At 45.3% G+C, this 14837-nt stretch overlaps 1 protein-coding gene across 4 annotated transcripts in view; it reads right to left on the bottom strand.

The window, feature by feature from the left end:
* LPP (LIM domain containing preferred translocation partner in lipoma) overlaps nt 1-14837 on the bottom strand; it is a 677239-nt gene that overhangs the window by 597225 nt on the left and 65177 nt on the right. For 3 of the 4 annotated variants that reach the window (XM_019463484.2, XM_019463486.2, XM_019463485.2), the window contains exon 2: nt 11338-11460. The gene's annotated coding sequence lies outside the window, so the exon portion shown is untranslated. Of the gene's footprint in view, nt 1-435; nt 455-11337; nt 11461-14837 lie in introns of those variants that run through there. The other variant, XM_019463489.2, reaches the window with a different exon arrangement.

Below are 14837 nucleotides of genomic sequence, written 5' to 3' on the forward strand. Positions count from 1 at the left end.
GTACTTCTCCAAATAAAAGTTTCTATCAAAAGATGTTGCTGCTTTGATATTCTAAGTACTCAAGTAAAGTTAGACGATTTGGGGCAAAGCTCTCAACCACTCTGGACGTGAGTTTCCTTTTCTACAAAATAAAAGCAGTCAAATTCATTAAGCTTTAGACTTCCTTCTGGCTCAGAAATTCCGTGCCTACTGCCAAGTGGTCTCTCCCTCCTAGTGTGCCAGTGCGCACCCCCACCTCTCACACCCAAACACGCACAAGTATACACGTACTCACCCCTAGCCCGTCTACAGCCTTGTCAGGTAAGCTGTAAGCAGTTCCTACCCTCACTCCCCACCGCTGCTTCTCCGCCAAACACTTGACACAAAAAAGGATTTTTAAGGGAGGTCATGAGGGAGAAATGAGACACGTGCACACCATTTACACACAGACCTCACCTTGAGATGACATCTTCTGCGGGTCCCAGCGGTGTCTTCATCACCCCAGACCCCAGAGGCAGCCATCTGCCAGAGTGCCAGCTCCTCAAGTCCGATCTCTACCTCTTACTCTCCGAGACCGTGGACAAGTCATTTTACCATTTTACCTCTCTGGGCCTCGGATTCCCTGAGTTTGCCAAAACGTGCAAGAATTCGGACGTGCTACTCGAGAGATCTGAAATTTCATTACAAATTTCAAGCAAACACCCACCAAAGCCCTCTATCTGGTATTGCTGTTGACCTACAGGCTCTCAGACAAATGGAAGTGACTTTTTGCATGATCTTGCACAACAATAATAATAGTGCATCAATAGGGGCAAATACTTCTAATTTGTGCTTGTTTATTTGTTTATTTCCAGGCTAAAGAAGTTACAGGCACCACCTGCCAATGGCCTTTGGAGATTCCACGATGCCCTTTTGGTTAACGATGGTCCAGAAGTTCAGAAACTTAAAAAGGTGGAACTGGAAACCACGCAGTAAAAATGTGGAGCCTGAAATATTGAGAAAATGATTTAGGGAAAATAATACCACTTCCTTCTTCAAAACCTTTTTTTTATTTAACAATAATGACCGTAATAACGATAGTATACAAAGTAACAATATAATTGAGCACAGAACACACTGATTTGCCTCAGATCCCTTTCAGCCGTGTAATCAGCACGAACAGCAAGACCATAATACTCATGTTTCTATTTGTTGCCCTCAACTGACATGGTTGGTCGTTTGTTTTGTTTTAAATAAAATGAGGAAGCAACAAATATATTACATCCGTCTGCAAAAAACCCATATTTGCATGTGGAAAACAAATAAGGGGGTGCCTGAATGGGTGATTAGGCATGCAATTGCCCATCTGCCCCAGCCTCCCTGCAGGTGCACCTGTCACGGGAGCAGAGAAACAAAAAGGAGAGCCATCGGCCAGAAGGGCGACAGATAGGAGGGAAACCAACAGTACCCTTCGCACCTGAACTTGTTCTGAGCTGTGCGCTGCTACGGTCCCAGCTCCCACCTACTGCCCCTGTATCTTAAAGCTGAAAAGCAGAAACATCTTAAGCCAACCTTTCGTTCGTTGTGGCTTCTCTACATCGCAAAGGCAATTCTCTAAATACCTCAATAGGTACAAGTATATTTGTTGTTGCAATGATTTTTATGAGCGTGGGTGACCTCCTCTCCCATATTCTACCTCAGTCACTCCACCCCAGCCACGCTGGCCTCCTCACTTTTCCAGAATGTACCAAACAGGCTTCAGCCTCAGGGCCTTTGTGATTACTTTCTCTCAGCCTAAAACAGTCTTCCTCTTCTCAGCTCCAGCTTCAGGTCCTTGTTCATGTAGACCCTTATCAGGAAGAACTTCTCCCTAACTCCTGTGCCCTTAATCAGTCTTATTTTTCTTCTGAATATAGAGTGCAACTGAAATATTACATGTTTAGTCATTAATTTGTATGTAGTCTGTCTCCATCGAATAGAAGGTTTGTCTGATTTTGTTCACAGAACATGGAATAGTGTCTAACACACAGCAGGTGCTCAATAAATAGTTGGTAAGTTACTGAACCATCATGATTACTAGCAAACCATTTCCCTTCCACCATAGGTCGTCTTCTGGAATAAGACAGGATTCATGTTCTTCAGAAGCTTCTATAATCTAGTAAGAAAGGAAGACTGGAAGTATACTTATATAGCAGAGCAAAGTGACACAAATGTTCTGTTGGATATATAAACAAAGCACTCTGATACTACAGAAAAAGCAAATCGTTGACTGTGGGGTAGGAAGGGTTGAGGGAGGCCAACAGAACAGAATTCTCTGGAAATCCCTTGAAAAGCACAGAAATCATCCTCAAAAATACACTCAGTACAAAAAAAGTATTAAGACATCCTCAGTTAGCCTGCTTTCCTTCAACAATAATGCTAAGCGAAACAAAAGACTGCCCAAGATAAGTCAGCATTTATGTGTGCCAAGACCATGGAGAAAGGAAAAATCACTTTCCTCCATAAAGCCTTCATTTTAAAATGGAATTACTTAAATGCACGTAAAACGTGCCTTCAGAAAATTCCAGACTCTCAGGACAGGGAGGACCTTAGAGGGCTTCCAGTCCAACTTCTTATTCCCTCTGCAAAGGACCCATTAGTATCAACCTCTACCTGCAGCGGTGAAGTCATCACCCTTCAAAATGGCACATGCCATTGGTGGTCTGCCCATAATATTAAGTCCTTCATAATATTAAATCTTCATACGTCTTTCTGTTGCTTTCACCCACTGCTTCCAGAACTCCTTCTGAGAGCACAGAGAGTGAGTGTGTGTCCCCTTCCTGCTCTGTTCCCTCCCCCTCCATCCCCTTTCTCTCTTCTCCACACTAACTACTTCCAATTCCTTCTCTCAGCCCTCAAAGGCTCTGGTCTCCTGTGCCATCCACCATCCTAAACTTCCCTCTTCCTTTCCCTCCTCTTCCTCTCTCACTGTTCTAGGACCTAGAGTTCAAGCAATGTAGTATTCTACTGAGAGGTCGGCATTTTGTCTGGGATCAGGAAGAGGGGCACCTAGGATCCAAAGGTTCCAAGGGTTAACTCTGTGATCCCTGACCCAATAAGACCCCGGCAAAGTCACCTAACTTTCTGGCTTTGACCTTGAAATGCCATATTTGGCATATATTAGAATAGTATGGGCACAGTAACTCTTTGGAAGTAAAGAATACAAGCAGGTGAAAGCTATCTCCTGGCCCTACCTTACCCCAAGAACATACAGAATTTGGGGAGTCTCAGGCCTCCAATAAACCAAGGCCCCTCTAGTCTTAGATAAATTCCACCTTCTCAACTCCCACAGCCAGCCTGCATGGATAAATGTGAGATTAAATATACATTTTTAACCATCTCTAAAGCTATGGCAGATATTGCTACATAATCATGGACTCTTTCCTACTAGTCAGGATACAGTTTCAGAATCATTCTCAACACATCATCACAAGAATCCACTACCAACACGCCATGTGGCCACATGAAATGAAATCCGAACCACTCCTTCTTCAGAGGAGGAAAACTGACACTCCAAGATGGGCCGTGACCTCCCCATGACTGTGTCAAGAGCAGAACCAGAACCACAAAGACCCCTTCCCCATTCTCCTAGGTCACCTCTCCTCTTCTAAACTCTGATCTGCCATGAATGTGCCTTGACGTGGGGGACGGGACCTTGCCACTGCAGGTCATTCTACGACAAACACAGATAAAGGGTTGCTAAGTAAGGGGCAAAAGCTTCAGAGAAGGCTTGGAGGAAGAGATGCATCTGAGCCAGCCTGAAGAAGTCTGCTATCTGTAGGAACCGATGCGTTGTACTGGACTTCAGCAGGAGAAAATTCAAGATTGTGGTGGTATTAACAGTAGCAGGAACAGCATCAGCAAAGGAAGGGTGAGGACTCCAGGCTCTGAGAGGAGGCTGCAGGCAGGTAGGCAGAGCAGTAGCCATACCCGAGGCCGTGGAGGCCGTGGGGAGAGGAGCAATGCAGAAAATGACAAGACAAGATTAGAAGAGCAAACCAGAGTCTGAGTGGTGTTTCCAATGTCGGTGTTTGGGGTTGTTTTGTTTTGTTTTGTTTTTTAATTGACTTAAAAAACCCTGAGACTTATAAATGGGAAGAGACGATAAGGAAAGAGTGGGAGGAAAGGAAAGAATCTCCATTCTCAATGGAAAAAAAAAAGCCTTGCTATAAAATGTATTACAGGAACACTTTCATTATATAAAAGCCTATTTTGTTTTCATGTCATTCTTAGATTACATCATAGAGTGGTTGCAGCCGTCTCGTACCATATTATAAATAAATCACTAGCTTAATCATAGAACGAGCCAGGGCCCTAGATTTAAAAGGGAAATATTAGATCATTTTTAATAACTGATATAACTCAAGCCAGTCACCATTGAAGCAGGGTGAGGTGACGTCATCCTAAAGAAGTCCAAAGAGGAACCAAAGAGGGTCAGTGCTGGGCAGGCCCAGAGAAGATGCCATTTACAAAGGAAGAGGTAGCTAATGGCAGGTGAGGGGAGTTCATCCTCTAGACTAGACAATCTTGTCATGGAAAGCAATGCTTACTTTCCAAGTACTGATGTCCAAAAGGCCTTCCTTGTGAAACATAGTGTGTGAATATTATATTTTGTTCTCAGAGCTACTGTATTCCCAAATAGCAGAAAATATGAGCATATTATGATGTCCGTATTTATGTCTTGGGAGCCACTGAGCAAAATTATAGACAGGAAGGCTTTTACTTATTCAGGAAAACATGAAATCCGGGCTGACACATGCAAATGCTACAGGCCTGATTCAAGTCAAGGGGACAGTGCAAAGCGGGGACACTGAGAAAATGGCCTGACACAGTAAACAACTGAGGGTAATTTCCAGCCCTTACTGACTATTAAGGAGAGCACCGGCTAATGTTTCATGAGCACCAACTTTGTGCTAAGTACCCCCTTGGCAGGCACTTTGTGTACATTTGTGAACACAAAAGAATAAGAATCCGAGGCAGCTGCTACCAGTTTTTCAAATTAAGTGGGGGCCCCTGGGTGGCTCAGTCAGTTGAGCGTCCAACTTTGGTGCAGGTCATGATCTCACAGTTCGTGCGTTTGAGCCCTGCATCGGGCTCTGTGCTGACAGCTTGGAGCCTGGAGCCTGCTTCATATTCCGTGTCTCCCCTTCTCTCTCTGCCCTTCCCCTGCGCACTCTCTGCCTCTGCTTCAAAAACAAACAAACATTAAAAACGTTTTTTTTAAATAAAGGAATGATTAAGTGACTTAAGATCAGGCAACTAATGCTAATAATGATAGTCTTCCCATTCCAAATTCTGTTCTATCTTGTTGCCTACACCCAACCCAAACTATTTCCTGTTATGGACTGTCAGTAAAAATTAAATAATAGACAAGCCACACTTTGAAAGCACTAATAGTATCAAAACATCTTGAGAGTCAAAGGGGCCATGGAGCAGGGGAGTCATATTGACCTTCTGGCCAGCGACAGTCTTATTGACCCGAGCAGGCTTTCCTTAGTTTGGCTGCAGGGCTACTAACGACCTTGACCATAATTTTTAAGTCTTCCATTTCCATTAACTTTTGAGGAATGTTAAGGAAGACTCTAAGGGAACCTGCCATCCTCTATAAAATGGACTGCCAGATTTGGTTTTAGAAAAGACAGTTTGGTTGGGGGGTGGGGGGGGAAACGGACGCTCTAGAAAAGAACTTGCTGCCAGACAGAAGGTATTGGCTGACTTTTCATGTCTGATCCTGTCAGTCCCACAGCAATACTGAGTATCGGTTCAGTGTTCTTAATACAAATGTCATTCATACTGCCGAGGCACACTGAGCCAAGTAACACTGATTTACGCAACTTTTCAGGAGACAGCCAGACCCAACAGGAGATGTAGACCCTGAGATTTAACTAAAGGGACAACATGAAGGCTCCAGACTCCAAATCTGAACCTATTTTCCCCTAATCTGTTTCTGGAACTGGACAGAGGTTGCAAAAAGCAGAGAAACCAGGCCTAAAGTCTGTATGGACTGATTCAGAAAGAGAGACAGTGCAGGATGGTGAACGAGAGGCACTGGGCCAGAGACAAAGGAGCTTCAGCGGGTCCCTCCAATGGCTGCCAATGGCTCCATGGCCGCAGAAGAGTTTGTCCCCTCTCCAGGTCTTGGTGTCTCACCTGTACAGCAAAAAGCTCAAGCCAGAACATTCAACACTTCTACCATAGCAGCTCTAACTGGTAAGGAGGGTAAAAATATAGAGGTATAGGGGCACAGCATTAACTGAAAACTTGTGATCTTCCTCTGACAAGCCACGCCAAGTTTCATTCTGTGCAATTCTAGCTCAATGTCTATATTCAGATTTTAAATGGAGTTCTCACCCACAATCTTCAAGTAAAGCGGGTCCACAGAGGTGTGCTGGGTTTCTCCAGCGGTGCCATGTAGCTCCTGTTCTCACCTTAGCACATGCCCTGTAACCTAGAGTATCTGTGCAGACAGCCCCTAAGATGACCTCCTAGAACTCCATCTCTTGGTCTTCATGCCCTTGTGTAATCCCTCCCTTTGAGTGTGTGCTGGATCTAGTGACTTATTTCAAGCAAGCAGAATGAGGCAGAGGGAACGTGTGTCACTTCCAGGACGAGGCTACAGAAAGGCTGCGGCTGCTTGCATCTGGGGGATTCTCTCTTGCTCACTTGCTTGGAGGGAAGGCAGTCCCATGTTGCGAGCTGCCCTATGGCGAGGCTCTCACGGCGAACAACCGAAGGCAGCCTCCAGCCGACAGTCAGCAAGGAACTGAGGCTCTCAGTCCAACCACTGCGAGGGCCTGAATCCTGCCAACGATCATGTGATTGAGCTTGGGGGTGGGTCCACCCCAGCTGAGCCTTCAGATGAAATTGCAATCCAGCAGACGCGTAGACTGCAGCCTCAGGAGAGACCCTGAACCTCCCATCTAAGCTGCTCCCAACTTCCAAATCACAAAGAGTACAAGATAATAAAAGTTCTCTGCTTTAAGCACTAGGTTTGGGGTCTGTTATGCAGCAATAGATAACAAAGATAGGGGCCACATATGAGAGCCCCAGTCCCGGTCCCTAGCAACTCCACCATTTTTCAGGATACCCAGGAAGTAGACCAGAAGAGATCAGCTATCAGGAACTCCTGGGAGAAACCTTTGGCCCTCCCCATGAATACCGAGATGCTTTCCCACTTGGTGACACACACCCAGGCGTGCTCTGGCCACACAGAGAGGATCATGGAAATAATGTCAGTTCAACTCAAAGTCAACATGACACTTTTGGCTGCAGCAAGTGAATGGAAAATAAACTGGAGTCTGAACCACACATGGAATATGACAGATTCTTTACCGGCCCAGCCATATTCTGCTGTCAGTTACTTCTACCCTCAGAACCTGCCCAGCCCTAGGGACCAAATGATGTCCACAGGCCCACCCTGCCAGTAGTCTGGCCTTGGTTTTGAGATCAGATCGCCTCCTCCTGGGAGCTTTCTTTGACCTCCCCGATTCTTTCCATGCTCCCAACCTTTTACATAAGCCCCATGAGAACTGAGGCTATAAAGGACCTCCACTTCCCAAGCACCTACTATGTAGCCTTAAACAGATCTGGTGATTAGTAAATGTGTGCTGTAAATAACACCTTTCTTTCTAATGTGGTATTTCTTATGCATAGGTCTTTCTCTCCAAGATCAGGGACTGTGCCTAATTCACTGTGGTGTCCTTAAGACCCTGAAGTTTACTAACTTCCAGAATAACAATGGATTAGGGCAGAGAACAAGCACACACTCTGTGAAGGAGGGGTAGATATTCAGCAGCAATCTACAAAGGACTTATGGGTTCCCTATGCATGAGACACCAGACATCTTTCACCAGACAGGAATCCGTGTAGGAGAACCTGAGAATTCCTCTGACCTCCTAGGGCCCTGTCCAACATAGAACAGAGGTGTCTCCACTGTGCTGAGCTCATGAAGTAGAAGAATATGGAATTAGAAGGAAGGAAACAAAAGAGGCAGAGAGAGCCCTACCTTTTATTTTTATGGACAGCAAACATCTCCTACAAGACATCCCTAGGTTATAGAACAGCCAGAGCCCCAGGTGGCTGCATGGGTTCCTGCTCAGACCTAGCAAGTCTTTTTGTATTTTGGAAGCAATAACATAAAAAGCAATGAAAGCTGGCTCAGCAGACAGTCACACGTGCCCAGAAACCACCTGACCGAGTAATTATAGGGAGCCAAGACATTCACCTCTGGCGGAAGTGACTGTTGCTTTGTTTCCGGCATAGACTAATACCTGATCCTTCTAAGGACCAAAAAGGAAATATTAAAAATGAAAGCCTTTGGCTACCGTCAACAATTGTACACTAGTATCAACAGAGGAAAATAATTTCCTTCCGGACTCCCACTGGGCCGGTCACGCCTAGACAGAGGTGTGATTATCTAATCAAACAGAGCAAGAGCCTAACAGCTAGACTGTAGCTTCAAGATTTCTCAAGCATGGAGACTTCTCCAGTCTCTCAAGTCCACCTCCTTTCACTTCCTGCTACCTAGGGCAAAATCAAATATGAAAAGTAATAATAGTACACAACTGCATTTCAATTTCAACCGTTACCATGAAGCCAGCTTCCAAGACTGAGGACAGATTAGCGCCCATCCAATCCTGGGGATGGTGGGGTTGTAGGGTTGGGAGGAAGAACATACACTGGGCATATACTACGTAGCAGGCTTGGTGCTGGGGGACTGCACATCACACGGTCTTATTTTTCTTTCTATTCAAGATGAGTCATTCCACCATAATAATCTATCATGTATGGACCACGCTTCGCAGTCTGCAAAACAGGTTGGCATCTCTCAACCCATCTGCTCTAAGCAAACACGAGAGGCAGGCAGAGCAATGATTATCATTCCTAATTCCCAGATCAGGGAAATGAAGGCAGGGGCGATGTCGTTTTTCTGGGGGTGCACATCTAATAACTGGCAGATCTTCCAAAACCCCATTCTGCTGCACGTACTGTCTTTTTATGCACTCGCAAACTTCTTAAGCCCTACTGGTCCCGAAAGACTCATTCTGCCAGGCACTTGTTTTGTTCCCAGAAAGCCACGTAGCCAGGCTCATGTGCTCTAGATTTCCTAAAACCCTCCAACAGCGAATGGCCAGTGTGTAATGGAATGCCTTTGGAGAAAGGGACACTCGCCACCTTTGGATTCATTCTTTCTAGCCATGAAAATGCACTGTGCACCTATTATGGGCTAGAGATCCCACCAAACTCGAGATGCACTTGTGAACGAGCGATGCCACCCCTCTTCCGACCGACTTTTATATTCTTAAAGGCCATCATCACGTGTGCCCTCTGCCCTCTCCAGTGGAGTCTCTCATTCCTGTAACAGTTCCTGGTGGGACATCATTTCCGGGCCTCACAGCGTTCTTGTGTAGATAGTCCAGCTGGCTAAGATCCCTCTCAGAGGATGAAGCAAAGACTACCAGCTGACAACCTAGGGGAGCTCTGACGGGAGGGTAGAAAGGAAGTTCGCGGTCACCCAAATAGTGTTAGTCCTCTCGCCACCTCCAAGCAGCCCCCAGATATTCTTTGAGTGATCACTCTTCTCCACTGTGCAGCTGCCATGGGATCTCCAGACTCCGTTCCAGAGGAGGGCCCAGTGCACGTGGCACTTAGCACAGTCTCATCGTCTTGGCTTCAGTGACTGTGCAGGAACGTGCAGTAACCCAGGGACATGGAGACATGGCAGACAAGGCTCTCTCCCCACAATGGGCATAGGAGGCATAGGGCCCAGGATGAGGCACACAGCCATCTCTTGACCACGGGGTGAAACATCCAAGGTGGAAGCCAACGCAGAGAAGGCAGAGCGAGGAGCGCTATAGGAAACAGAGCTGAGTCCTGTTCAGACTGGCCCCGAAGCCCACCTTACCTCTGGACTTGCCGGTTACCAGCAGGATCCCCCACCCACCGTGTTCTAGAGGACATGCCCTATTTAATGCGGTCCAAGGCTGCACTGGCATTTTAGAATGGACAACAATCACTTGCGAATGTCTTCCGGATTCCTCCTGTTTAGGAATTCTCTCCCATTCGGTCATTACACACTGGGTGAGTTGGTTTGTTTTTAATCCAAGTAAACCTCTTCATATTAATCACAATTAATTTCAAACACTGAAACAACTCAGGAAGTAGAGCAGGTAACAAAGATTCACATTTGATGCATAAAGTGCAGGCTTGGGACAAAACATTCAAGATCAGGTGTGAAATTTTAACAAGCTGAAGGATTTTAAGAGTCAAAAGACTGGATGCCAGCCCTTTATCTTATGCAGATCTATTGGCACAGAGGTCAGTTGTTCTTTTGAGGTGCAGGTGATTAAGAAAAGGTGACAAAATGTAACTATAAACTCAGTTACACTTTTAAATAAAGTTAGGTTTGACCAATCACTACGGCATCTGCTCTGTTTTGGACAACTAGACCATAAACACGGCAAGGCTTATTGCTTGGAATAAAGCCAGGGCTCAGGGCACATAGGGATTGGTCCTTGGGATGGAGACCACAGATCTCAGGTTCTACATGGACGCTTTTCCCAGAATTCTCCAGTTGTTTTCCTCAGATCTCTGCACAGCCCAGGGGAGCCCACACCATTGTTCTTTTCACCACTCCTACCTTCTAGAACATGATGTTCTGTCCTACCCACTGAACTCAGAAGTATTCCAAAACACAAGGGAAACCTTCCCTTACCTGTTTGCCCTTCCCCTGAGTGTGGAACAGGATTCCAACTCACATCCCACTGGAGCTCTAGCAGGCCCTCTAAGACAAAGGTTCACACCCTTTGCCTGAGCAAATTTAGCATCCCTTACCTCAAAGGGTTTTTGTGAAAATAAAATGAGATCGCAGAAGAAGCAGCAGCTTGCACAGGGGTAAACAAAAATCACTCAATAATACGACTTTTCTTTCCTTGCAAATGCCCATAACACTGTTCATTGATATCTTCTTTTTGGTCTTTCCATTTCAAGAATGCTTCCTTCCATGCCAAAGGAGAAAGAAGGAAGCAATACACTTATTGGCAATCCGAAATCATCATCACTCCAAATTTTCTTCCAATTTCCCTTCATGCCTCCTTCCAAGAGCTGGGTCCTGCCCTGCCTCTGCTTTGTCACACATTTTATTAGCATTGTCCTGTTTTGTCCATTGCCAATGAAATCAACTCAAGATAAAAAGAAAACAGTTTGGTTCTTCTCTAGTTCTTATTCTATCCCAGCTATCAGTGCCCACGCTTCAAAAGGAAAGCCTGGATTTTTTAAACTCATTAAAACATGAACATTGATTATAAAAGAAGAATGTCTTCCCTTCTCTGTAGGACTCACCAATTGTGGAAAAATAGCTTCCCTCTGATGAGTGCCCAGTAGAACAATGAGAAAAGTCCTCAAATGAGAAGCAGGCGACTGGGTTCTGTCTTCAGTTCTATTTCTGAGCCTGAAGGTCCCCACCTGTGGAAAAAGGGAGAACAGGTTGTCTACAAATCTCTAGTATCTTACCAGCTTTAGAACTTTTCAGTTTTATGAACTCACTGGCTAGCCATACTAGGAATGATGCCAGCTGACGCCCAAAAATGCGGCGGCTTCCCTCTACACCTGCTAAGCCCCCCAGTCAGCTCCTGGCATTTCTATTGCACTAATTTGTCTCAGTAACACTGAAAAGGGATTGCAGGGACCCCAGCCCTCCTGAGAAAACAGCTTCATCATAATCTCAGAGAGGAAAGATATCTATAGTTAGATATTCACAGTTTTTTTTATTTTAAAATTTATTTATTTATTTTGAGAAAGAAAGAGAGAGAGAGGGAAAGAGAGAGAGAGAGAAAGGAGCAGAGAGAAAAGGAGGGAGAGAGAATCCAAGCAGGTTCCACATTGTCAGTGTGGAGCCTGATGCTGGGCTCAGACCCATGAACCGTGAGATCGTGACCTGAGCCAAAACCAAGAGTTGGATGCCTACCTGACTGAACCACCCAGGTGCCCCAGATATTCACACTGTAGCCAAGAAAAAATTAAGAGCAAAATCTGAACAAATAAAAATAGAAAAGATATAGGAGTTTGGAGACAAATGTCTAAGTACGGGACTGAGTGACCCCTCTGAACCTGAATTTCCTTGTCTGAAAAATGACAGCCAGTGAGCAGGAGAGAGCTGGACAATCTTGACACTCCCAGTAAGTCCTCATTACAGGTTTTATTTCATGAAGACCTATCACTATTTTGCTAAGGAGTATATGATACATGTTCCCACAGACAAATATTCCAAGGCAGTAGGCTGTTACAAAATATGTGCTTTGTACACGCAGGTAGAATCCACATTCTAGAAAAGCCACTACTTGCGTTTTCATTGTTGACATTTTACACATTATTTAACCATCCATGAAATTCATTTGTGTATGTTATCTCATTCAGTCCTCAAACATTCCGATAAGCTCAAAGTGAGGAGGGACCTTAAAAATGACCCACCTCCACTGTTCCAACTGACAGCAGGAGAAGCTGGGGCCAGAGTCGGGAGGTGGCTACTCTAGGAACCACAGTTAGTGGTGGACGATCCAGGGCTCCAGTCCAGGACTTGCTCCATGGACCCAATTTAAGCCACTTGGACAGAGGATGACACCAAAACTCACTGGGCAGAGGGACTTGCCCTTGGTCACACAATCAGCTTTGGGACAAAACCAGGACTGCCACATCCAAGTCTCTAGAAGCTTGCTAGGACACCTGCTAGAAGCTCTCAGTATAGCCCGACGGCAGAAAGAAATTAAGTCGGGGAAACGGCACGTAATGAAGCCCAGCAAAGCAATGAGTTTCCTGAGACCTAGAGGTCTTCAAAGACATCAGAATTCTCGATGCCATTCCACTGAAATGAGAAAGGCCATCATTTCATACTTGCTGAGGAACAGAGCATATGCAGAGGCACATCCTGGACCCATGGACAGTCCAGTCTCATAGAAAACACAAGACAGACATCACTCCCCCACCCAAGCCCCAGGAAACCGAAGCTTCTCCTCGCAAAGGGAGATACTAAGTCAGAACGGTTTCTACAACTGCAGCGGAGGGCACCAGACTTCCCAGATTTCTAAACCGGAAGGAGAGGCTCTCTGCCTTGGCCCTTGGGGCCATCTCCCCACTCCTGACAGCTTCCTTCCCCACACAAATGACAGTGGTCTCCTTTTCCCTAGTCCTCTTCTCTGTCAATATTTTTTTTCTTCTTTTCCATAAAGAGAACAAGCAGCTTTGCTAAAGAACCACTGTGAAATGATTGAAGTTCCCATGCAAACAAACCATTAGCAGAGTTCAAATGCAATTTAAATTACCAGTTGTTAAAGTGTTCCTCAATTTCGTGGTAAGTTTCCAAGGAGAATTACATGCTATATACTATTTAATTGGTTGTTTTCTATTTTTTAACATCCATTTATCCCCCCCCACCCTGATATTTCAGAAGTGTCTATAAAAGCTTCCCTTTAAAAAATTATACATTGTTGAATAGATTAAATCTAAAGATTGAAAAGTATCAGAGAAACAGCTGCAGGATTATGCAGCTCAGCAGAAATTGATGGTTCTGACACCACAAAACATGCAGAATTTTAAAATCTTAGGAGTCATCTCGTAATGCCCTCAGCTCTTTACAGGTGAAGATGCTGAGGCCCTGACAGAGAAAGGAGGGCTTGGCTCAAAGTCCCCTGCCTGATCAGTGACAGACCCAGAATGACAGCCAGCACTCCTGGTCCCCCACACTGCTGCCTCTTCTCACCACCCCATATATGGAGGACGTGATGGGAAATACTCAACGAATTGTACTTTCCACCTGTAATTTTTTAAAAGGAAAGACGAAGTCCTCTTTAAATACACCCCTGACCTCAAAACCAGAGATGGGCAATGGCAAATCCGTCTCCAAAGGGGAGACAAGGAAAGGCTGATGAATGAGTAGTCAAAGGAGCTCAAAACGAGCAGATTCTTGGCAGAAAAAGGAAAGACACTCTTCCAGATTAATTAAACAAGTGACGGGACATCGACACTGCTGATCTGCACTGCTGTACCTGGCCTAAAACCAGGGGCTGCTCCTGCTGTGAGAGGGTAAAGGATCCACAAAGCAAAGGCAGGCCTCATCGTGTCCATAAAGGGAAAGGATTTCTAGAAGCCACCATGAGTGCAAGATGAAGCTGAATGCACTGATACAGGATTTGTGTCAATTATTTAACCTCCCTGAGCTCAAGCTTCCCTGTCTGCAAAACAGGGATAACACCACCTACCCATCGGGATCTATGTGATCGTGCCCTGGGATTCCAATTCCAGCACGCACGGCACACAGCCCACACGCAGCAGGCATGAACGGTCAGCCCCTCGTCTTCTAAGGTTTCTATGATTTCTCAAAACTTAAGATTCTGTGGTTCTAACTTATTTGGACTATAACAGAGCCTCACCGGCTATGTATGTTCCGTAAGTGTGTTAGATGTTCATTTGTCATTCAAAAACTAAGATAAGACAAGTGTGTGACAACTTACACATCCAAGCAATTTCCTTCGAAAGCAAACTTTTTGGAAGTCCTATTTTAAAATGGCCTCCGATAAGAGTGGCCAGTTAAGCAGTGATTTGGGCTCAGGTCATGATCTCACAGACATGAAATGGAGCCCCACATCTGGCTCCATGCTGAGTGTGAAACTTGATTCTCTCTCCCCTTCTCTCTGCCCCTCCCCTGCTCACCGTGCACACATGCGTTCTCTCCTGTCTCTCAAAATAAATAAACATTTAATATATAAATAAATCCTTCAATAAAGCCTAAAATACAGAGAACAAGCTGATAGTTGTCAGAGGGGAGGAGGCGGAGGGAGGGGTAACAG

Source organism: Panthera pardus, unplaced genomic scaffold, assembly GCF_024362965.1.
Source record: "Panthera pardus isolate Hobbes unplaced genomic scaffold, ASM2436296v1 HiC_scaffold_16, whole genome shotgun sequence".
NCBI classification, from domain to species: domain Eukaryota; kingdom Metazoa; phylum Chordata; class Mammalia; order Carnivora; family Felidae; genus Panthera; species Panthera pardus.